Below are 25803 nucleotides of genomic sequence, written 5' to 3' on the forward strand. Positions count from 1 at the left end.
TCTCAGAAATTAGTTTAATAATTAGAAAAATGAGGACAAAGTTAAAAATCACCGGCTCCTCCACATCATGGAAAAATGAGGGCTGAATGACAAACATTTGTCTTGATCACCAATCATAATCCTGAATCACTTAAGGGCATCAAATTCCAATGCATGTTTTCTCAAAGAGGACTTATACAGTTAAACAAATGATAGTGGATTTAAATTCAGTCATTATCTGAGAGAAAAAGAGAGAACCTGGAATGTCACATCTGGTGAGATGTCAAGGAACCTTCAAGGGGATAGATTTAAGAGAGAAAATGTACTACAAGGTGAATGTAATCTTGTGGGAGTTATTTCAGATTGTGACCATAGTAGAAGAAAAGGCAGAGGTCTGGGTGATCTATGGGTTCCCCTTTCAAAAATATACAAGAAAATGTGTTAAAAGTCAGTAGTGTATTGGTCTGTGTGTCCTAATGAAGACGTTGTACGAGGGAGCTGAGAAGGTTACAGTCACCACCACCTGCTAGTCACTCTGCATTGCAGATAAAGGGCTCTCTCATTCTGAGTGCTAGAAGCCAGCCAGTTATTGAAACAGAAATAGGCCCAAAGCATTTTTAATAATCTGCAATGTCAAGTATCCCAAAATTGACTGTTCAACTATTAATGATCCACTATTATTCCCATGAACAACCCAAAGAGACTTTGTATTTTTAAACTTTATTTTGGTTTCTTATTTCTAATTTGTGTGTGCACTGTTACTTTTCTCACGCTTAGTAACAAATAAACTCACTCTTTGTTAACTCAATTAAGCCTGGTTAAATTGGCTTCTTTTAAAACATAAGTTTATCTGGTTTGGAAGACAGGTATTCACAAGGATGGGGACCCTTTGAGAATTAACCTTGTTGGGACCAACTTGAGGAGACAGGTGAATAAAGGGAAGCCGGTTCATCCTTCCTCAACTGGAAACTGGAATATCCCATCTGAATCTATAATAACTGAAGAAACCTTATCCAGGATCTGATCATGACAAATTGGGACCTTGTCTGGTAAAAACTTCAGCCTTGCCAGTAGAAAAAGCGTGATGCTGAAAATTGAGGTTACTTGGAATAGTGATTTCAACAGAAAGCATATTAAAAGATCTATACAAATTTTGATGAGCAAGAATCTGAAAAACTCTATCATTGTCAATGTTTGAAAATCAACAGAAGCAGTAAAGTGAATTTGGGGGAATAAGGGTTGGATATTCAACTGATTGATAATATTGTAACACAATTACCTTTTTCTATAATATAAAGAAGATGTAAACCAAATGCCCATACGTTAAAATAGCTACAAAATAATATGAATACCATTGAGAAGGAATTTATCAAGCAAGTCATTTTTCTCTACAGAGATTGTTTTGGATTATAGTTCAAAGGAATTTAAAATGAATTGCTGTAGAATTCTGTTTCATAAAGTGACAAGTAGCAAAGAAGAACAGCCAATAGACAGACTAGACTGCAATATTGTTTTCTGCCCTGTTTAATTCCCTAGTGACTACTTCATGTCTCATCCCACACTATTACCTTCTTAAATAATAGTTCATATGCAAAGTCCCCTCAGCAACTCGCTTATTTTGATGGTTGATTATGGAATCTCTACTCCAGGATAAACACTAAAGTGTATTGGATATGTCTGTGGAGTAGTTTATAAGTATTTTTCCGACACCCACATAAAGTAAGAAAAGCAAAATAATATTTGTAGATATTCTGGACAGTACTTCAATATTTTAGAACATAATCAATTAGTATAATGTATCCTCTTGTAGATGGTACACACTAAGGTGTGTGTATATTGAACTTTCCATTACTGTATTTGCATCTGCTTTGCTTTAATTTCTATTTACAATATAAGAAAATATATTATAGTTTTTCACTTTAACTGGAGATAGAGCTAGTTCCTGTTAATAACAATGATTATCAGAAGGAAGGAATAAATCAAAGGATTATCTGACTGTCACCTATTCTTATGCAACTTACAGAAACAGTTCTGAAGTGGTACAATTCTGGGAGAAGATAACTCATTCCTCCCTTGGTAGTGGTTAGCCTGTGGCCTGGAAGACCAGCAGAAAATAGAAGGGAAAAAATATATTTAAAGGGGGAAATCTCCAATTACAACTATAAGGATTCTGGGTAATCCAAGATGGAGGACAGAAAATCGTTGTGGCCCTTAGAATTGCTGTGAGAGGAAACCGGAGTACCCGGACGAAACCCACACAGACAGTTGCCTGAGGCAGGAATTGAACCCAGGTCTCTGGCGCTGTGAGGCAGCAGTGCTAACCACTGTGCCGCCCGAATGTTACCACCCTGGTGCCAGGAACAAGGATGTTTCAGAGAGGGTGCAGAATGTTCTCAAAGGGGAGAGGGACCAGCAGGAGGTTGTTGTACACATTAGAACCAATGATATAGGAAGGGAAAAGGATGAGATTCTGAAGGGAGAATGTAGGAAGTTAGGCAGGAATTTAAAAAGGAGGTCCCCGAGGGTAACAATATCTGGATACTCCCAGTGCTACAAACTAGTGAAGGTAAGAATAGGACAATAGGGCAAATGAATGAGTGGCTGAGGAGCTGGTGCAAGGGAGAAGGGTTCACATTTTTGGAATCTTTTCTGGGGTAGAAGTGACATATCTAGGAAGGAAAGGTTGCACCTGAATTGGAAGACTAATATACTGGCAGGGAGGTTTGCTAGGGTTGCTCAGGAGGATTTAAACTGTAATGTTGGTGGGGCGAGGGCAGGGAGATAGTGAGGAAAGAGATCAGTTTGAGACTGGTACAGTTGGCAAAGAGCAAGTCACACAGTCAGGGCAGGCAAGGACAAAGTAGAGAACAAATAGGACTGATAAAATTAAACTGCATTCATTTCAATGCAACAGGTCTAACAGTGAAGGCAGGTGAACTCAGGGCTAGGTTAGGAACATGGGACTGGGATATCATTGCAATTACTGAAACGTGGCTCAGGGATGGATAGCACTGGCAGCTTAATGTGCCAGGATACAAGTGCTATAAGAAGGATAGAAAGGGGGGCAACAGAGGCAGTAGAGTGGCATTTTTGATAAAAGATAACATGATTGTACTTTAAGAGGATATTCCTGGGAATACACCCAGGGAAGTTATTTGGTGGAACTGAGAAAAATGAAAGAGATGATTATCTTATTCAGATTTCCCCCCAATACTCAGTGGGAAATTAAGAACAAATTTGTAAGGATATCGCAGTTATCTGTAAGAATAATAGGGTGGTAATGGTAGGGGAATTTAATTTTCCAAACATAGACTGCCATAGTGTTAAGGTTTTAGATGGAGAGGAATTTGTTAAGTGTGCACAAGAAAATTTTCTGATTCAGTATGTGGATGTACCGACTAGAGAAAGTGCAAAACTTGAGCTACTCTTGGGAAATAAGGCAGGGCAGGTGACTGAGGTGTTAGTGGGAGAGCACTTTGGGGCCAGTGACCATAATTCTATTAGTTTTAAAATAGTGATGGAAAGAATAGACAAGATCTAAAAGTTAAAGTTCTAAATTGGGGGAAGGCCAAGTTTGAAGGTATTAGGTAAGAACTTACAAAAGCTGACCGGGGGCAGATGTTTGCAGGTAAAGGGATGGTTGGAAATGGGATCCCCTTCAGAAATGGGATAACGAGAGTCCAGAGACAGTATATTCCTGTTAGGGTGAAAAGAAAGGCTGGGAGGTGTAGGGAATGTGGAATGACTAGAGACATTGAGGTTTTGGTCAAGAAAAAGAAGGAAACATATGTCAGGTATAGAAAGCAGAGATTGAGTGATTCCTTTGAGTATGAGGGAATTGATGTATACTTAAGAGAGAAATCAGGAGGACAGAATGGGGACATGAGATAGTTTTAACAAATAGGGTTGAGGAGAATCCAAAGGGATTCTTTAAATATATTAAGGACAAAAGGGTAACCAGGGAGATGATAGGAAGATCAGCAGGGCAGTCTATGTGTGGAACCGCAGGAAATGGGGAGATACTAAATGAATATTTTGCATCATTGTTTACTGTGGAGGAGGACATGGAAGATATAGAATGTGGAGAAATAGATGGTGACATCTTGAAAAATGTCAATATTACAGAGGGGGAGGTGCGGGATGTCTTGAAACATATAAAGGTGGATAAATGACCAGGACCTGATCAGGTGTACCCTGGAACTCTGTAGGAAGCTGGGGAAGTGATTGCTGGGCCACTTGCTGTGATACTTGTATCATCGATTGTCATGAGTGACATGCTGGAAGACTGGAGGTTGGCTAATGTGGTGCCACTTTTAAGAAATATGGTAAGGAAAAGCCGGGAACTGTAGATCAGTGAGCCTGGTATTGGTGGTGGGCAAGCTGTTGGAGGGAATCCCAAGAGACAGGATGTACATGTATTTGGAAAGGCAAGAACTAATTAGGGATACTCAACATGGCATTGTGCATGGGAAATAATGTCTCACAAACTTGATTAAGTTTTTTGAAGAAGTAATGAGGAGGATTGATGAGGGCAGAGTAGTGGACATAAACTATATGGACTTCAGTAAGGTGTTTGACAAGGTTCCTCATGGTAGACTGCTTAGCAAGGTTAGATCACACAGAATTGTGGGAAAACTAGCCATTTGGATATAGAACTGGCTCAAAGCTAGAAGACAGAGGGTAGTTGTGGAGAGTTGCTTTTCAGACTGGAGGTCTGTGACCAATGGTGTGCCACAAGGAGTGGTGCTGGGTCCACTTCTTTTCTTCATTTATATAAATGATTTGGATATGAACATAGGAGGTATTGTTAGTAAGTTTGCAGATGACACCAAAATTGTAGGTATAGTGGACAGTGAAGAAGGTTTTCTCAGATTACAACGGGATCTTGATCAGATGGGCCATTGGGCCAAGAAGTGGCAGATGGAGTTTAATTTTGATAAATGTGAGGGGCTGCATTTTGGAAAGGCAAATCAGGGCAGAACTTGTACATTTAATGGTAAGGTCGTAGGGAGGGTTGTCGAACAAAAAGACCTTGATGCAAGTTCATAATTCCTTGAAAGTAGAGTCGCAGGTAGACAGGATAGTGAAGAAGGTATTTTATACTTAATTTCCAGCTGTCTCCCTGTTACCTGCATTCCTGCATTACCTGGACTGGAGTTGTTGAAGAAGGTTGCTCACTACTCTATTATGGGCATGCAGGTCATGATACTGTATAAACTGCTGCTCATTAAGATTTCTGACATCATCCTCTTTAACTGTAAGAGGCTACAGGGCCTTTTTGGTCTCGTGTAACAAAGGAAAACCACTTACTGTTTTAACTGGAAGAGTTTCTTATAATTGAAGATTGAGGCACTCAATGATGAGAATTCTTGATTGAGAAGTGTCCATAGATTTTCAATTATTAGGAATTCCTTGTGTTGAAGAGCTACTTGTAGCATACCTTTAATCTTAAATATTATGCCACATGAATCATGTAGTACGCTAATGTCGGCTATAGGCAAAGTATAGCTGATGACTTATAACTTGCCAAAGTTCTGAACCAAAGCTCACAACTGATGTTACAGTGACACTCATTCCAGTGTCTAAATTGAAATTTGAGAGATGATCATTGACATATATTTTCACAAGCAGATATATAAGGTCCAGATCATTTGTTTCGCCTCTCATCACTTGTTTTTTTTTCTATTACAGACAACTATGCTTTATTCACCACTTTTTGTGGGTAACAATTTGATTTCTTGCTTTTCTGAAATGCTTTCCCAATGTGCACATTTTTTGCAAGTAATCTATTGTGTAACAGAAAAAAACATTCATGTTTAATAGCTGGACACTGGACAATGCCTGTCTGTGTGAGTGTTTGTTGCTCCATATTACTGACAAGGACGTTTAGTGTCTGGTGCTTATCCTACTCACTATACTGGCTTCTCAAACATGTTGCTTTGAACCATAAGAAAGAAATCTGATTGCCTGTGCCAAAGTTAATGTTCTCTTCTTAGGATTAATCAGTGTCATTTCTGAACTTCTGATTCATTCATCATATTCTCTACCGTGAATCAAAATAATTTCTTCGGACTGTAAGAAAAATCAGACAGACTCATCAAGAATTTTGACAATAATTCTGTCATTTATGAATTATGATTTGAAGTCACCACTGTTGCATTTCTCCATTAATCAGTAGATATCATTAATGAAATCATCTAATATTCCCTGACACTGACCTCTTCTCATACCTCTTACTATTGTAAAAGTTTTATTAGGTCCGGAGTTTGAAGAACTTCTCAAAGGCTTTCAGTACCCATTCAAATTTTTTATTTTCTTCTATGCTTTGGCAAGTTATAAGTCATCAGCTATACTTTAGATTGCTTATAGAAGTGTACTTATATATTTAGCCTCTGATTTTGTATCTAAGTTGGAAGCTACTTATATCTCAGAAATTGTTTTCTCCAAGATCTCCAATTTGGTTTCATATTGCCCATCACTGAAATTAAGTCAATTTGCAATATTATTTCTGATGCATGTCTTACAAGTGCATCTATATACTCACCATGTCCTCTTAATGTGATGATATATTTGCTTGTTAAAAAGACTTTTATTTTGCAGTAATAGCAGTCTTTCTGCTCTTTGCTGCCATATTTCAGGGTTTTTTTGTGATCTGTAGCCAAGATGGAGGATTTCCAGCCTTTCTGGGTAGAATGAAGGATTCACACCTCTTCTGCACTTTCACTGTTCGCAGTGTTAAGAAACAGTTTGTGCTTTAATCACTATCTTACTGACTGATTGCTGCTCCTCGCATTTTAAATAAATGGTTCTCCCCTTTGTTGTAGCTCTTATGAAGAATCACCCACCTTTTCCATGGCCTGAAGGAAATCTGTTGTTGTGGTTCTGTTCGCCGAGCTGGGAATTTCTGGTGACGTTTCATCCCCTGTCTACGTGACATCCTCAGTGCTTGGGAGCCTCCTGTGTAACGCTTCTGTGATCTTCCTCCGGCATTTATAGTGGTTTGAGTCTGCCGCTTGCGGTTGTCAGTTCCAGCTGTCCGCTGCAGTGGTTGGTATATAGGGTCCAGGTCAATGTGCTTATTGATTGAATTTGTGGATGAGTGCCATGCCTCTAGGAATTCCCTGCCTGTTCTCTGTTTGGCTTGGCCTATAATAGTAGTGTTGTCCCAGTCGAATTCATGTTGCTTGTCATCTGCGTGTGTGGCTACTAAGGATAGCTGGTCATGTCGTTTCATGGCTAGTTGGTGTTCATGGATGTGGATCGTTAGCTGTCTTCCTGTTTGTCCTATGTAGTGTTTTGTGCAGTCCTTGCATGGGATTTTGTACACTACATTGGTTTTGCTCATGCTGGGTATCAGGTCATTTGTCCTGGTGAGTTGTTATCTGAGTGTGACCGTTGGTTTGTGTGCTGTTATGAGTCCGAGTGGTCGCAGTAGTCTGGCTGTCAGTTTGGAAATGCTCTTGATGTATGGTAGTGTGGCTAGTCCTTTGGGTTGAGGCATGCCCTCGTCCATTGTCTTTCCCTTAGGCATCTGTTGATGAAATTGCGGGGGTATCCGTTTTTGGCGAATACATTGTACAGGTGTTCCTCTTCCTCTTTTTGCAGTTCTGGTGTACTGCAGTGTGTTGTGGCCCTTTTGAACAGTGTCCTGATGCAACTTCGTTTGTGTGTGTTGGGGTGGTTGCTTTCGTAGTTCAGGACTTGGACTGTGTGTGTGGCTTTCCTGTATACCTTTGTGGTGAATTCTCCGTTAGGTGTTCTCATTACCATCACGTCTAGGAATGGGAGTTGGTTGTCCTTTTCTTCCTCTTTAGTGAATCGGATTCCTGTGAGTGTGGCGTTGATGATCCGGTGTGTGTTCTCTATTTCTGTGTTTTTAATGATTACAAAGGTGTCATCTACATATCTGACCCAGAGTTTGGGTTGAATTTGCGGTACGACTGTTTGTTCTAACCTTTGCATTACCGCTTCTGCTATGAGTCCAGAGATGGGTGAGCTCATGGGTGTGCCATTAATTTGTTCATATATTTGGTTGTTGAATGTGAAGTGTGTTGTGAGGCACAGGTCCAGTAGTTTGAGTATGCAGTCTTTGTTGATAGGTTCAACGTCCTGTTATCTGTTCTGTATGTCCAGCAGGTTGGCTATTGTTTCTCTGGCTAGGGTTTTGTTGATAGAGGTGAACAGTGCCTTTACATCGAATGAGACCATGGTTTCTTCCTTGTCTATGTGTATATTTCTGATGATGTCCAAGAATTCCTGTGTTGATTGTATATTGTGTCTGGATCCACTGATCAGGTGTTTCAGTTTCTGCTGTAGTTCTTTGGCCAGTTTGTGTGCTGGTGTTTCTGGTAGTGATACTATGGGTCTGAGTGGGATGTCTGGTTTGTGCACTTTAGGTAGTCCATAGAATCTGGGGGTGTTGTTGCTTTCAGGTTTCATTCTTTGTAGGTCAAACCTAGTTATCTGTCCCTTTTTTTTGTAGATTCCTCAGTGTGTTGTTTATCCTATTGGTGAGCTGTGGAGTGGGGTCAAACTCCTTCTTTTGGTAGGTGTTGGTATCTGCAAGTAGTTGTTGTGCTTTTTGGATATACTCTGCTTTGTCCAGGATGACCGTCATTCTGCCTTTGTCTGCTGGTAATATGATTATGTCCTTATCCTTTCTTAGTGATTTTAGTGCTTCCCTCTCCTTGATGTTGAGGTTATGTGTTTGTCTTTTCCTTGTTATAAGAGGTACAATACTTTGTCTCACTGTTTGTTGTGCCTCTTCTGTCAGTCCATTGTTCCTGAGTGTGCACTCATCCACAGATTCAATCAATAAGCACATTGACCTGGATCCTATATACCGACCACTGAAAAGGACAGCTGGAATTGACAACCAGAAGCAGCAGATTCAAGCCACTACAAATGCCGGAGGAAAGATCACAGAAGCGCTTCACAGGAGGCTCCCAAGCACTGAGGATGTCACCTAGACAGGGGACTAAACGTCTGCACCAGAAATTCCCAGCTCGGTGAACAGAACCACAACAACAAGCACCCGAGCTACAAATCTTCGCACAAACTCTGAAGGAAATCTACCAAACCTTTGGTCCAAACCAGGTCTGCTTTTAATCTGCTCAATATTGTTACTTTAACTGCAGGGTCTGCAATATCCTCAATTCAATAACCTTGGATTACTATTTATTTCATGGCGCTTAATTTCCCTTTCTTTAGCTATCCCTCATGGTTCCTGCTCAGTATGGACGCACTGCTCAATCTGAGTTGCAAGCAGATTTTTTAACTTCTCACTTTCTGAGCCTACATTATTGTGCCATTTTCTAAGTTTTAATAATCATTAAGACATAGAATGTGAATATTTCTGTTACTAAATTATAATTTTTATTTCTTCGGTCTGCCAAGGAAGAAGACCATAATAAAAAGGAGCAGGAGTAGGCCAATCTGTCCACCAAGTCTGCTTTGCCATTCAAAAAAAACCATGGAGATCCAATGGTGGCCTAAACTCCACATTCCTGTCTTTGCCAACCCTCTTAATTCTTTTGTCCATCAAAGAATATCTGCCTTAGTCCTGAATATATCCAGCCTCAAATAGTGACAACTCTCAGAAACCAAGACTGCAAGAAACTACAGGGAGTTGTGAACACAGTTGAGTCCTTCACACAAAGCAACCTTCCATCCATTGTCTCCATTAACACTTGCCTTGAAAAAGCAATCAACATAATCAAAGACCCCTCCCAAACTGATTATAGTCTCTTTCTCCCCTTCCATCAGGCAGAAGATATAACAGTTTGAATACATGTATGAACAGATTCAAGAACAGCTTCTTCCCCATTGTTATTAGTCTTTTGAACAGACCTTGCAAACGTTAAAGTTGATCTCTGTCTCTGTGACTGTAACACTGTATTCTGCACTCTGTTCTGCCACCCTCATGCACTTTGCATGGTACCATCTGCCTGTATGGCATGCAAAGCAACACTTTTCACTGTACCTCAATACATATGACTACACTAAATCAAACATCCTTTTCGCCATCTTAAATAGGGCATGTCTGTTGAGAAATTCTATTCCCTCATTCTAAACTCACCATATATGGAAACATTCTCTTTGTTTCTACCCTGCCAACCCCTTCGGAATCATAAATATTTCAATAATGTCACCTCTTCTAAACTTCAATCAGCACGGGCCAAGTCTGTTCAACTTTTGAATCCTTCTTTTAAGGTATTAGCCTAATATTTATTTTCTGAACTAATTCTAAAGCAAGCATATACATTTTTTTTAAGGGGACTAGAACTGCACATAGTGTTCTAGGTGCGGTCTCAATAATGCCTGGGTCTCAATAATATAGCTGGGCAAGAATTTGCTATTTTTGGACTTTATCCCTCTTCAATAAAGGATAAAATTGCATTTGCAATACTCATCATTTTCAGTACCAAAATGCTAACATTTTGTCCTTCATGTACAAAGACCTCTGGATTCCCGTGGTCTCTTTCCTTTTAAAAAAGATTTTTTTCTATTCTTACTGCCAAAGTGAATAACCTTACAGCTTTTTGTATTATCCCCCATCTTTCAAAGTTTTGCCACTCACATAATCTATATGTATTCTTTGGCAGGCTCTTTGTGTTTTCTCACAATGTACTTTCTTCTGATATGTCTTTCTCACATCAGTAAGTTTGACTACAATATAGTAGTTTATTTCACATAAGTCATTAGTATAGATTGTAAATAGTTGAGTTTGTAGCACTGATCCCTGCTGCACTCTGCTAGGTACAGTTTGCTAACTCAAAGGTGATCTATTTGTCCTGACTCTGTTTTAAGTTAGTCAATCCTCTGTCCATGTTAATGTATCACCCCAAGACTATGAGCTCGCATCTTCTTATACCACCATTATTCTATTCTACTTAGTAAGGGTCAAAGACAACTTTATTGAAATAAGCAGTCAATCTTTACAATTATTTCCCAGAAGTAATTGTCTAAAATTATTGAACTCACTGTTGAACCAGAAGGCTACAGAATGTTAATGCACAAGACAAGGTGCTGCTCCCTGAATTTGTGCTCATTTTCATTGGAACACTGTAGAGTCCAAGGGTGGAAAGGTCAGTTTGGGATCTAGGGTGGAGAATTGGATGCCTAGCATCTTGCTTGCTGATTGAATGGTGGGAATGTTTGGGTCTCCTATTAAGGAAGAAGCAGGGAGCACTCAGACCCTCCAAGTTGAGATGGAGGTGCAGAAAAATTAGATATCCACAGAAATCAGTTAAGGGCAGGAAGTTGAAAGCTTTTGAAGTGATCTAGAAAGGCAGGTGGACATAAGTAGGAAGAGATAGGAAAATGGGAAAAAATAAAGACTTGAGGTAGAGAGAATGACAGTGGGCAGGGACAAGTTGAAACAATGTGTCAACCAGGATATTTCTGTTTGTAGATTTTGGAAAGGTGGCAGAAGCAATCTGTTCAGGGCTGGGGGACTGTGAAGTTGGAGGCAATGGAGGTAAGATGAGATCAGCGACAGTCCTGAAAACAACATTTTGATGTTCAGAAATTGGGTCATGGATCAGGAGAGGTAGGAGTAAATATCAGAGAGTTAGTGGTCAGCAACTGCTAGGTCAAGATCAATACATCTGACAATAATTACGCCACTTTCATCAACAGGTTTGATAATGTTAGGGTTGAACCTGAGAGAACAAAGTGTTGCCATTTCTGAGGGAGTGAGGTTGGAATGAATCAGGGCAACAGCAGAATTATTGACATACCAATAGTTCTCGATGAAAATATCTGGAGAGAGTTACAGGCCAGATGGAAGAGTCCAGGTGGAGGGAGATTGTTGAAGATGGGTAAAAACCCTGACTTCCTGAGTTTTTCCAGCAAGTTATGTAAAATTTGTTTGACTAGTAGTAATTAACATTTCTTTCCATTCTTGAGCATGTGACACACTCCTACACTAGATGCCCAAACATTACATATGCACGTCCATCAGATAGACAGCCAGCTGCACTGAAATTTCTCTAGGCTTTGCATCAATCTACTTAGGTGTTGATTCACCAATGAATCATGCAGTACGTCATATATGAGCCATTACACAGTAACAGCCATATCACCATGGGTGATCAATTTATCAAACAGTAATACTACTGATGCAGAAACTAAATCCTGATTATCATTGCTAATCAGTGTCACAGATATTGAATATTAAAGTGCAGGTTTTCTCAAGCTTTTAAATTCTGGCTATTCTCTAGTAGGCGAATGAAATATATTTCATGTCTTTTATTATTCTAAACCTGTTTTTCTCTTTATTATTTTTCTTCCTTCGCTCAAAGACATTAACATCTTGCTGAGTTCAATGCTTATCCCATTGATATTAAACTCAGGCAATCAATTCTCATACCAGCATGTTATTCTTTCATAAGAAACAATCAAACCAAAACCTCATATACTCTATATCCACTTCCTTCAAAGTGGAATGGATAATTATGGGGGGGAGAACTTAAGGCCTTGTTTTTTTGGATGTGGCAATTATAATGGGCAACTGCTGTGGCCTGTTTTGTTGACGTAGGCAGCATACAGGATAGTGATGCTCACTTATCAACAAGCTTGTGCCAAGAAGCCCGAAATGAAGTGTGCTGTTGACTGGGTATATACTCAGCAGACGGTCCACCAACCTAGGTGGCTAACACAATGTATTGCAATCCTACACTCCTTAAAGGGTTGCTCTTAATGAGGAGGTACATGCAGTCTAATTAAGAAGGCATGGAGGCTCAGTGAGTGGGTGGTACAGTGGCTCAGTGGTTAGCACTGTTGCCTCACAGTGCCAGGACCCAGGTTCAATTCCACTCTCAGGTGACTGTCTCTGTGAGGTTTGCAAATTTTCCCCATGTCACAGAGTCACAGAGATGTTTAGCATGGAAACAACGGTCCAACTCGTCCTAAATAAATCTACAGATGTCCTAAATAAATCTACTCCCATTTGCCAGCACTTGGCCTTTATCCCTCTAAACCCTTCCCATCCAGATCCCTTTTAAATGTTAAAATTGCATCAGCCTCCAACACTTCTTCTGGCAGCTCATTCGATACACGCACCACCCTCTACATGCCCCTTAGGTCACTTTTAAATCTTTTCCCTCTCACTGTAAGCCTATGCCCTCTAGTTTAGGACTTCCCACATTCCAGGGAAAAGACCTTGTGTATTTACCCTATCCATGTCCCTCATGATTTTAAAAACCTCCTTAAGGTCATCCCTCAGCCTCTGACCTTCCAGGGAAAATAGCCCCAGCCTATTCAGCATCTCCCTATAGCTCAAACCCTCCAAACCTGGCAACATCCTTGTAAATCTTTTCTGGACCCTTTCAAGTTTCACAACATCCTTATTAGAGCAGGGAGACCAGAACTGCATGCAGTATCTGGATGGGTTTCCTCCCGGTGTTCCGGTTTCCTCCCATAATCCATAGATGGCCATGCTAGATTATCCATTGTGTCCAGGAATGCTCAAGCTAGGTGGATTAACCATGGGAAATGTATGGTTACAAGGATAGGGTAGGGGGGTGTGACTGGGTGGGATTCTTTTTGGAGGGTCAGTATGGACCAAAAGGCTGCTTCCACACTGCAGGTATTCTATGATTCTAAAGGCTTCGATGAAAGTCAGAGGTCAGACACTCCTGCATCCTTTGAATCCATTGGAGGAGACAGTGCTTCACAATACCGGGACCAGCAGTCACTGTAACTCTTGCGTTTGAGTTGCTGAAAATATTAAGAATGATGGTGTGTTTCTATCATCAGCCCCTTCTCAAATGTCGCTGCAGCGTGGTTTGCAGAGTAACTGGGGAGCTCTGGCAGACATGTACCTGGCACAACTCCAAATAAAAATTAGTGCTTTGGCAATATGTTGCTCTGCTTTAGAATTTTACCTTTATTTTCTACTGCAAGCACTAATATCAGAGAAATATATACATGTTGACTATTCTAGGTTTCCTATGAGATCCCTGAAAATTGAACCAAATGGCTTTGAGTCATGCTTCCATGCATGGAACAGTGAGCTGGCGGTAATAACGTATTTATAGCTATGGTAAGGGAGTGCAAGGGGTAACCCATTAGCAATGTAAATTATGTTAGAAGACAAAGGAACTGTTGGAATTTTACTACATTCTGTCATTGGAATTTACTTCCTTTCTTATTTTTTTTCTATGTACTTTCGATGGCAAACCATAGAGCAATATCACTTTTGTTTTGTTTATTATTTTCTCCATATCCCTTTGTGCACTGACAGTGGGGGCTGTCTGGCAACATGTAATAACCAAGCTGTAAAATATAACTATCTTCCACTCTCTACATATTGCTGGGGTGTTCACCCTGCCTTTATTGGAAAGGGACTGCTGTTTTGGTCTAAAGTTCTAACTCCTGTTGTTAGAAGTTATTTTAAAATAAACTCTGAAGACTGCTGTCAGAGTAAATAGAATTGACTTTGTGTTTGTTGAAAAGATGGACTGTGTATGAATCAACCTGCATATCCTCCCAGTGGTGTCAAAGATGCTCTGAAGGATCATGATGCTGAGCCATAAAGTTTTAGATTGTTCAATGACTTGCCCCTGGCCTAACTAGATAAACTAACTAGATTCACAGGCACAGCAAAAGAAAAGTTGCTACCAAAACCTTAATATTTCTAAGCTAAGAAAGAATAATATCAGCCAGTGTCCACATTCCAAACTGCTACCTAGAGTCATGCTAGAAACAAATGCAAGTGGATAATAGTTTAGGAAGTGATTCAGAATTTAGGAATATAGAACTGCAAAGCCAGGCAGGCCATTTTGCCCTTCAAGAATGATCATCTATTCATTTAGAATGTGGACTGAACTCTACATTCTATCTGACCCCCTCCCCTAGTGTTTGCCTTCCTTGTCTACTAAAAGTCTAACTCTGCCTTGAATAAGTTCAATGACAAAGACTCAACAACTTTCTGTGGAAGAGAATTCCACAGATTAACAAGCTCCGCGAAATAAATTCTCCAGACCTCTGTTTAAAAAGCACCTTTTATTCTTATTTTGTTTTTCCTAATTTTGATAACCTGCAAAAGGGAAGCAGCCTCCTATTATCCACCCTATTGAGTACCCTTAGAATCTTACATGTTTCAATAAGATCATCTCTCATTTGTCTAAATTCCAGTGGGTACAGGCACAGCATGTCCTACATTTCCTTATAGAATAACCCCCTCATCCAGCAATGAGTAAACTGAATCTATTTTGAACTGCTTCAAATGCAATCCTAACATATTGCTAATATATTATTATGTTACCCCCTACATCATGTGTTCTTATCTTGCTTAATAACATTTGATGTGGCACTACATGAAATACCTTTCGGAAATTCAAACATATCACATCTACCAGTTCTGCTTTGTTCAACTTGCACGTAATTTTCTCAAAAAGAAAACTCTAGTGAATTAGTTAAACATAATTTCCCTTTCACAAAACCATGCTGACTCTGACTACATTATGATTTTCTAAACATCCTGCTATAAGCTCTGTAATGAGAGATTCAAGCAATTTCCTAATGACAGACATTAACTGAACTAGCCATTTATTTTCCTGTTTTCTGGATCTCTCCTTTCTTAAATAAAATTGTAACATTGGCTATTTTCCAATCACTTAGGATCCATCAGATTCCAGAAACATTTTTAAGATTATAAGCATTGTATCTACTGTTTCTGACTTTATCTGGTTCTCAGGGTTTGTTAGCCTTTAGTTTCCCCAGCACCTTTCTTTGGTTATGCTGCTATCATGCTTAGGAAGGTTGAACTAAGGCTTTCAGAGGAGTATCCATAAAACCTATCTGAATCACTTGCAATGAAATGGTCTCCGGGCATGATTGATAGGAAGTTACTCAATCATTTCACTCCTAGATGATATAATGTATCACTACATGCAATGATAAAAGTTGGTGTATTTAATCCACTTTTTAATTTAGAGAATCCATCTCAACATAAATGAAATACTGCCTTTTATATTGTACATTGTATTGGAAGTTTGCCTGTTATCAATATTCTAATTCACTTGTTCTCTTTTATGGCTGCTGGTTTTTATTAATTGCAAATTGATGATATCAGATCCAGCATATTTAAAGAGAACTGTTAGCTCCCATTATTGATAGTTAGATTTGCAATTGATTTTCATGTTAAATTTTTATGCATGAACACTCAGGAGAAGTGTAATAATCTTGGCATATTATTATTTTATAGGCTTAATTTTTTATAAGTGATTCTGTAATTTGCAATGGGTGGTAATCAACTACTGATATTATAAAGCAGTAAAATTGATGTTGCTGAAAATGTGTTGCTGGAAAAGCGCAGCAGGTCAGGCAGCATCCAAGGAACAGGAGAATCGACGTTTCGGGCATAAGCCCTTCTTCAGGAATGAGGAAAGTGTGTCCAGCAGGCTAAGATAAAAGGTAGGGAGGAGGGACTTGGGGGAGGGGCTTTGGAAATGCAATAGGTGGAGGGAGGTCAAGGTGAGGGTGATAGGCCGGAGTGGGGTGGGGGCGGAGAGGTCAGGAAGATGATTGCAGGTTAGGAAGGCGTTGCTGAGTTCGAGTTGATGTTAAGTATTTTTCCTTTTCCCAATTTGGGAACATTTAAATTAGAATATCCAACTATCTGTGGAAGAATGAGTTTATTTGCTATTTGATATATGAAAAATTAATTTCATTATTCAAATTGCATTTTAGACTCGATAATGACAAAATCATGTGTTATCTATGTATCAATAAATATCTTATGTGAAGTTAAATCTTACATGCTATTCATAAGTCTTACTTCCCGATGCCTTTAGTTTTACTCTCAATCTTGATAAGATTTACCATTGTAAATTGTAATGTCAACATTTATCGTTCAATTTATAGAATCTGGTCACTAAAAGTGGCTGTGCAGAACATGTTTCTTAAGTTGCTCTTCCAATTCCAGTACCTTCTTGTTTACTAAGGGAAAAATACTTGTATTCGTCAACCAGCCATTGGTAATGTTGAAGCAATTCACTCTTGGATAAACATCTTTCTTTGAAAGTTATGGAAACATACTATCGTATTTAGGGAGGTTCAATTTAAGCTCTTTATTCAGAAATTATTCCATTCAATTCTTAACTTATACTTTTGTTGCCATTAGAAACAAGGCAAATTTATGTCACAGGAGGAAACCATTTGGCCATATGTGTTTATGTTGGTAGAAAAGCTCTTGGTTGCCCTCCAAGTATTTTTAAAAATGTAATGAGTATTTCTTTCTTTACCAACATTTCAGGCAGAGCTCCAGATCCTTACCACTAACTGGGTGAAAAGAAATGCTCAACTCTCTTCTAATCTGTTTACCAGTTATTTTAAATCTATGTTCACTGGTCACTGGTCTCTCTGCTCATGGAAATAGATCCTTCCTATTTAGGATCTTCCTATCTTAGGCCCCTCATAATATTACACACCTCAATTAAATCTCATGTCAGCCACCACTGTTCCAAAGAATGCATGTCTAATCTTGCCTCAAATTAAATTTCTCCATTCCTAGCAACATTTTCATAAATTTTCTCCATACCATCTAGTGTGATTCCGGCCCCTCATTATTCTAGCAGAGCTAAAGTGATAATTCTATTTTCAAATATGAGCTTGGATGTCCTGTGATTAGTGCCCAAGGTTTGATAGGATGGTACTTCTGTTCACTGAGCATAGCAAGTGCTGATTCCATTTTAACTGAGATAACTGCTGAGATCAGTCCTTAACTGTATAATGTCAACAATCTTCAAGTGTTGAAACAACTTCCAATTGGAAGCTTCCCCACTCAAAGGCAGGAAACCACATTCAGCTTAAATTAAAGAGATAGACATTACCCAAAGACATTTCGCTATCAAATACAGCAAGTGGTCTTATGGAAGTGTGAGTAGCATCAATGTCCATTCTGCTTTTAAATCCCTCCTAAGACTTGTTGGTCAATGAAATTGTGTTCATAACACAGCCAAGCAGTTATGTATCAATCTTCCAACACACACAACTGACAGGCATGTATAAATCCTTCCAACACACACAGCTGACAGGCATGTAGTACGAATGGAAGACATTCTTGTTCAGTTGTGTCATGGAAATAAAATTGGAATCTCTACCATTACAATGCATAACCAGTCCACACAATGCATGCAACAATGCACGTTGCCACAGAAACGTGGATTCTCTGCGTGAACTGCAACACATTACCATGAGACAACAAGCTCTGTTTTATACACAATCTCAAAAGTTTGTTTGGAAAATCAAAGCTTACTTCAGATTTGTTGAGAAAATTCAGAAAGGTTCTTGTAAGACCTCAGCAAAAGGAAGTCATAGTTTTTTGGAAAAGGTTATCAGAGGGCACCATTGCAGTAGGTTCTGATCCAATGGAAGGAGATAACCAAAGCACTCCGTGCAAATTTTGTGACTCTCTAAGCTTTGTCTTTTGGTGCAGGATGAAACTTATTAGCTTAAGCAAGGTACCAGGAGTTGCCCCACCGTCCAAGAAAGCACTGTGTTATGAGTGTTTATCCAGTTCTAGTCACTTCTCTTGATATGTTAAAGGACATTAGTTGTTTACCAACAAGGAATGACATGGGACAGAATTTTCTGCTTTCACTAGTAGTGAACATGGAGGCAGGATGAGCTTTAATTGGATAAGTTGGTTACGGACTTGAATGCTACCACCTTCCTAACTCCATCAGAACTATATTCTGGGCTGGAAGCCCCACAGTCAACTTTCTGGCTGTGCCACCAATTAAGACCACGTGTGCAATTAATGGTCACTAGTAAAAGGCCACATCATGGCTGCAAGTAACTCAGCTAAAAGCATGCCTGATGATGATGATGGGGTGTGCACCACATGTCAAACTGTGTCCTCTTATCACCTTGGCGTGTCAGTAATTCCTCAGTCAAAGGCAACCAGCGCCCATTCGAGGGATCGATATTGGGAGGGTGGGCCTGATTAAAGCCACTACCAGTCTCTGATTGGCTGGTAGCTCTCACACAGCAGGAGCTCTATCCCCAGAGTCATGATTCCAAGGGAAGATCGACTGGCAGTCTCACCATGACCTGACTGACATATGGTTTGGTGAGCCTTCTAGAAAAGAAGCACCACAGATCTCCCAGCACACTCCAGCTGGCAAGTCAGACCCTCAATACCAGAAGAAGATTCTGCCCACATTGGATCTTGCACAAATTTAGCTCTCAGAAAGCCTCATAGCAAGCCATATGAAATGGCTTAAATCTGGTAGGCCTCATGTTGTCATTTAGATGTTAGCTATCATGGTAACTGAAGGTTTTTCATCTTTTCTGCTTTCTCATTGTAGGATAAGAGCAACAAAAGTATCAATCTAGGTGGCAGCATTCACTTAGCTAGGTCCAAACCTTCAATCTACTACAAGGAGGAGGCCCATGCATGTAGTGGGGAGTAATAAGAATATGTGTATTTGTGTTAATTATGGGCATTTCTACCTGTTGCATCCATTATTCACTTCAGTAAGCTGTACACTTTTGAGAGTGATGCTGTCAGCTATTCCTCATGATACTATTCTGACTTCTTCCCATATAACGTTACCGCCCACCCCCCCTCCAACTACCACCATCCAGCCCTCCAGCCAAAGTCAGTGAACAGAGAACAAAAACAACCTGTTGTTGAGGAAAAGATATCCCATTAAAATACCAGACAGTTTGTCTTAAATCTCCATTAGGTTTTTTTTTAAATAACACCTTGCCATTTAACCTCATGACAGTTTTCAAGAAAATAATTTGTTTTCACAGTAATTCCCTGTTAAACATACTCCACAAAGTTAAGTCCAGTGAAAATGCACTTTAGTACTCACTAGCAGTCAACCATCCAGGCAAAATGTGAGGACTGCAGATGCTGAAAATCAGAGTCTACATTAGAGTGGTGCTGGAAAAGCACAGCAAGTCAGGCAGCATCCAAGGTGCAGGAAACTCGCGTTTCGGGCAAGAGCCCTTTATCAGGAATGAAGGCAGGGAGCCTCCAGGGTGGAGAGATAAATGGGAGGGGGGTGGGTCTGGGGAGAAGGTAGTAAAGAGTACAATAGGTGGATGGGGGTGGGGATGAAGGTGATAGGTCAGAGAGGAGGGTGGGAGAAGATAGCAAAGAGAACCATCCTACCACCGAAAGTAAACAACTGGTGGTTTTAAAAATGCCTATATTAAAATTGTTCTTTCTCACAATCCCTCTCTGTTACTTCTCCTCTTGTCTTTATCCAATATTTATTTCCTTTTCCATTTCTCTTTCTGTTACTGATTTGACAGCAACCCACCCACTCTAATTTACCATCCTTTCTACATTCTTAAATTTTGTTGGTGGAGCAGGAACCAGTAGACATATAATTTTTAGAGTTTGGATTTTAAGATATGTCATATGGGGTTGGTTGCTTTTCTGAAGGGCTTAAAAAGCTAATAACTATGTCAGACAGTCCTTCCAGAAAAGTGGCCTAATCCAAACTGTATCAGAGTAGGGAACCCTACAAAGATGATGGAAGATTGTTTAGACTGTGGTTTACAACAGTGGGGGCGGGGGTAAACACCTTGGGCCATAAACCTATTATGTTTTTATTTGGTATAAATTAAGGATTCATTTTGTCTTAGAAAATCCACAGATTAAAATTTGGGACAATTTGGAGGAGACCTGACCAGGATCAGAAGCGAATACAGTATCTTGATTGAAAAAGGAGAGAAGAAAAATTCATGGAAAGCACGGTTCCCTCAATAGACTCATTCAGTCTATGTAACTTCCAGAAGAGGAGAATATAACTGGAACCATTCATTACCAACTGAAAACACATTGGAAGTTGAAATCCTGACCCTCTCTTATCAGGGCACAAAAGAGAACTTTCTGAACATGAGTAAATCAAAATTTCCTATTATCTATTTTTGATTATAAACACAATGCACATTCCCACAAAGATACAATTACATTTAAAATTCTTAATAAACTTTGTTGATCGATAATTATTTGTGCTTAGAAGTCAACAGTAGTACTGATTTAACATCACACTGGAGGACTTTACAATGTTTTATTTTACAATAGTTCCTGATGAGTATTACAGATGAGACTAACACCCAAACAAAATGAAGTTTTTATTTGTTTATTGTATGCTGATTTAATATATCTTGCTCCAATACCATTTTCTTAATGTCAAAAATGATTAGTGTCTGCAGCAGCAATTTGTGTCTTTAACATATCTAAGCATTTCAAACTGCTTCACAGAGGCATAATAATTATAGAATGAATGTTCAACCAAAGGAGGAAATATCAGATAAGGTCAATCCTAACAAGGATTTTAAAGAAGAAAAGAGAGATGGAAATGAGTTCAAGAAGAGAATTGAGATTAGGCAGGTTGACCAATTGTGACATGAAGTGAAGTGAAGGACTCCAATAAGGCCAGTGTTAAGGCCATTTCTATGAATGCAAGTAGTTACTGACATAGGTTCGGTGAAGACAGTTGAGTGTTTAAATTAGATTAGATCCAAATGAAAATAGCCCAGTTGAACAATACAAAGGAGGAGTGGTGTTGGGGGAGGATGATGAGGCCGAACATATTAAAAGCAACAGGGAGACTGAAAATGCTGAGGATGAATAATGTCTATGGTTACTGCCATGAACATTATCATTTGTGACTTGGCTATATAGGGGGAGTATTTATTGCTTAGTTGTAATTGACAATATGGCATGTCATTTTGTTTCCTAATTTTTCTCTCTTTGATATTTGAGTCATGTTGGATGATGATTTCACTGCTGCACACTAGCCTTGGATAACATGCTGAAGCTGTCACTCTCCATCTAAACTTAACACAGAATAATGTAGGATGGGTTTCCTGATTTTTATCTCCTTCACCTTCATTCTCTAGTAAAAACCTTGTCCTAATTCAGTACCTGTTCCGATGATCCACATATTGCTGGAACTGCTTATATAGAGAGCAGTTTGTAATACTTCACGGCATTAACATTAATGCTGTTTTGAGTGTTTCATTAGCATGGAAGTGTTCTTTTGTAGTTGTCAGTGCTCCAAAAGGTTTTTTTGATATTACCATTAATTCAAAAATAACTTATTTCAATTCCTTTGTGATCCGGCATACCGAGATTTTGTTTATCAAGCACTTGTTATCTACATTGCTATTTTTCTTTCATCTATCTAGTTCAAGCTGACTCACTCCCTGCTGTGGAACATTTATCGCTGACTTTCTACCTGAATGTTGTAGGTGCATATAACTTTTAACAGTAGCTCATCTACAATGGCAATTCCTAACAAGACCACTTCTCTATCTCCAACAAAACAGAATCAAACCATCTCCTCATGATGTTCAATGGCATTATTATCACTGAATCTCCCACCATAAACATCCTTAGAGGTGACCATTGATAAGAAATTAAATTGGAACAGCCGTACAAATAGTGTGGCTACAAAGTCACGGGCTAGAAATTTAACTCCTCCAAACTTCCCAGAGTCTGTCCACAATCGACAAGGTACAAGTGTGAGAGAAAACTCTCCATTTCTCCATTAGTGTGGCTCCAACAATACTCAAGATGTTTGACAGGATGCAAGAGAAAGCAGTCTACATGATTGTCAACCCATTGCACCCCTTGAATATTTACTCCCTCTGCTACTGGCACACAGTGGTGCAGGTGCACAGTAGTAACTCACCAAATTTCCAATGGACCCATCCAAACCCACACCTCTATTTTTCTAGAAGGATAAGAATAGCAGATAGATTGGAACACCACCACCTGCATTGTCATCCCCAAGCCACTTACCATCTTGACGTAAAACTATATCGCTGTTTCTTCATTATTGTTGGTTCAAAATCCTCAAATTTCCTCTGTATCAGCACTTGGGGTGTATTCACACCACATGAACTGGAGCAGTTCAAGAAGCTGGCTCACCATCACTTCCTCAAGCAAATTAGGTGTGGGCAATTAACATAGGCCTTACCAGTGAAGCCCACAACTCAAAAGCAAAGAAACACAAAAACCTTTGTGCTTTCTTTGGCTGGAAACCCAGAAACCCCTGTGGAGTTTCAGTCTGCCAGGATTCCTTGTGCCATTTCATTAACCAGGAAAATCTGCGATTCTTTTGCATACAGAATGTGACAAAATCAGAAAGAATAATGGATATATCTTTAGATGATTTTAGATACAAAATGCACTTTCCTTTTTCCAGGATGGAGCCCAGAGCCTGTTAAAATCATATTCATAATATTCTGTAGATAGTGGATGACCCAGGTTGCTAATCTGATTACATTTCTTCGCATTATTGTCAGGGATTTTAGCCTGGAAAAGTTGTGCTCTGCTAATCCTCAAGTGATTCCACACGTAGAACACATCATGGAATCTTTGGATTATTTAACTGATTTATTTAAAAAGATATATACTGAATGTATATATTTTGATATCCTTTGTTCATTGTTTTCATTGAATGTTGAGTTTTCAGTTTGTTTTTTAAATTGAAACATGGGAATATCACTCCACCCACATATAAACAACACATTGAGACATTTATAACAGACTGTTTCCTCTAAAAGTCTCACAGAATATTGGATAGTAACAAATATACTCATTAAGACGATAATGTAAGCCACAGTGAAATGATATTATCCTAATTCTTGTTTAAGTATTTGAATTATGAGTAACTCACTTGTTTTATGTTTGATTATTTTTAAATAAAAATGATCATTACTCTTAGAGTAAATATAAATGCCTGATATTAAGCAATAATTTCAGATTATACTTAAAGGGTAATATACTAAAATAAAAAAAGTGTACTGGTTAGCGCTATGGCACACTGACAACATATAGCATGTACTACAGCAAAATGTAATTAAGCTCCAGTCTGCATACCAAAAACCTGCTTCATTGCATCAAACATACCAGCAATGGAAACAAGCAACATGATCCATCTCGCCTCTGGAAGTATTTGTATGCCTCAAAAGTCTCCTCTCATTCTACTCTCCACATCTCAGTCTTGCTGCATATCTTTCTAGTCTGTTTTCTTTCATGTATTTTTCTAATTTCCTTTTGCGAGCATATGGAATATTTGCCTCAATCAGTTCCTATGGTAACAAGTTCCACATTTTGTTTTATTCAGGCTAAACTAGCAATTATTGCCCATCCCTAATTGCACAGAGGCAGTTAAGGATTAACCACATTTCTGTAGGTCTGATGTCATATGTAGGCCAGATCAGTTAAGGACATCAGTTTCCTTCCTGAAGGACATTACAGGCAGTTCCTGTGTTGTAAAAGGGTTCCGTTCCTGAGTCTGTTCCATAGTTGATTTGTTTACAAGTCAGAACACAATGTAGAACAATATAAAGCAGCCGTTTTTAAGTACAGGAAATATTCAGATGTCAAATATTTAAAAGTACACCCCTGTATGGTATTGTGTTCGCAAGTAAGAAGCTTGTATATTGGGGACACTTCAGTCGTGAACTCGATGAGTTTTTCTGACACGAAAATAGAAATTGCTGGAAAAACTCAGCAGATCTGACAGCATCTGTGAAAATAAATTAGAGTTAATGTTTTAGGTCCAGTGATCCTCCATCAGGACATTCTGTTTTTGTTTCTGATTTCCAGCATCTGCAGTTCTTTTGGTTTTTTCCTGACACTTGGCAATTAATTCATCATCAACTCTTAATTACAGATTTGTAATGAATTCAGACTTCACCATCTGCCATGGCAGGATTTGAATTCCTATCCTCAGCACATTACATGGATCTCTGGACTAATAGTTGAGTGGCAATATCACTAGGCCATTACCTCCCACTAATTCTAACCACTGAGGAATGAAATGTCTGAGATTCAACTCAGATATGATATTAGGGGCCATAACTACAAGATAATTACTAAGTAGAAATATTCACTCTGGCTACCTTGTTCCACCCATTCTTAATTTTAAAAATTTCTATCAGGCATTCTCTAAGACTTCTCTTTTCTAAAATTTGAAAGCTGAGCCATTTTAATTATGTCCAATAGCTATAATCTGCCAGTTCTCAATCCACTTACTCAAGTGCTTTATGTCCTCTTTCCAAAATGAAGAGCAGACCTATGCGTTTCTCCCCATTTGTGGCTTGACCAGTGTCCTATACACTGTACAACAACTTTTATATTCTCTGGGGCCATGCAGGGGGGTTAGTTTAGCTCAATTGGCTGGACAGCTGGAGTGATAGCAACAGCATGGATTCAATTCCCACACTGGCTGATGTTACCATGAAAAAAATCACCTTCTCAACCTGTCTGCTCACCTGAAGCATGGTGATCCTCAGGTTAAATCACCACCAGTCACCTCTCTCTAATGAGAAGGCAGCTCTATGGTCTGGTAAGTCTATGACAACATTTTACTTTTGAATTCTATCATCCTAGAAATTCATTTGCAGTGAATTGTTAGCATTTATAATTGCGTTGCTAAATTGCAATGCTGTTTTTACGTTATTTGTTCAGCTTTTACCCTAGAACTGTCTATTCTTCAACATCATTGAAGGTGCAGATGATATTTCCAATTTCCTGCCCAAAGTATGTTAAGCTGAAGTGCTTTCCTTATGAATGCAGGTTTGGCTGTTCCTCTATGATAATCTATTATTTTCATACTTACAAGTAGGTGGCTTTTGAAATGACACAGAAAAATAGTTTTGAGAAAACAAAGAAGTGGAAAGAGACATTAGCAAAGGGAGAATACACACAAATACCGTTTGACCGTCTCTAGTATCCCATGTGACAGATACAGCCTCTCGCCTTTAGCCTTGCCCATCATTGTGTCTGACTACCCAGTTTTAAGGTGACTGTATGGATAAGATTTTCAACTGATC

At 39.1% G+C, this 25803-nt stretch overlaps 1 protein-coding gene across 1 annotated transcript in view; it reads left to right on the forward strand.

The window, feature by feature from the left end:
* Window positions 1-25803, forward strand: part of kcng2 (potassium voltage-gated channel, subfamily G, member 2) — a 60764-nt gene that overhangs the window by 16344 nt on the left and 18617 nt on the right. The window lies entirely within an intron of this gene.

This window comes from Chiloscyllium plagiosum, unplaced genomic scaffold (genome assembly GCF_037043375.1).
Source record: "Chiloscyllium plagiosum isolate Xiang-an unplaced genomic scaffold, Cpla_swu_hap1 HiC_scaffold_4, whole genome shotgun sequence".
Taxonomy (NCBI): domain Eukaryota; kingdom Metazoa; phylum Chordata; class Chondrichthyes; order Orectolobiformes; family Hemiscylliidae; genus Chiloscyllium; species Chiloscyllium plagiosum.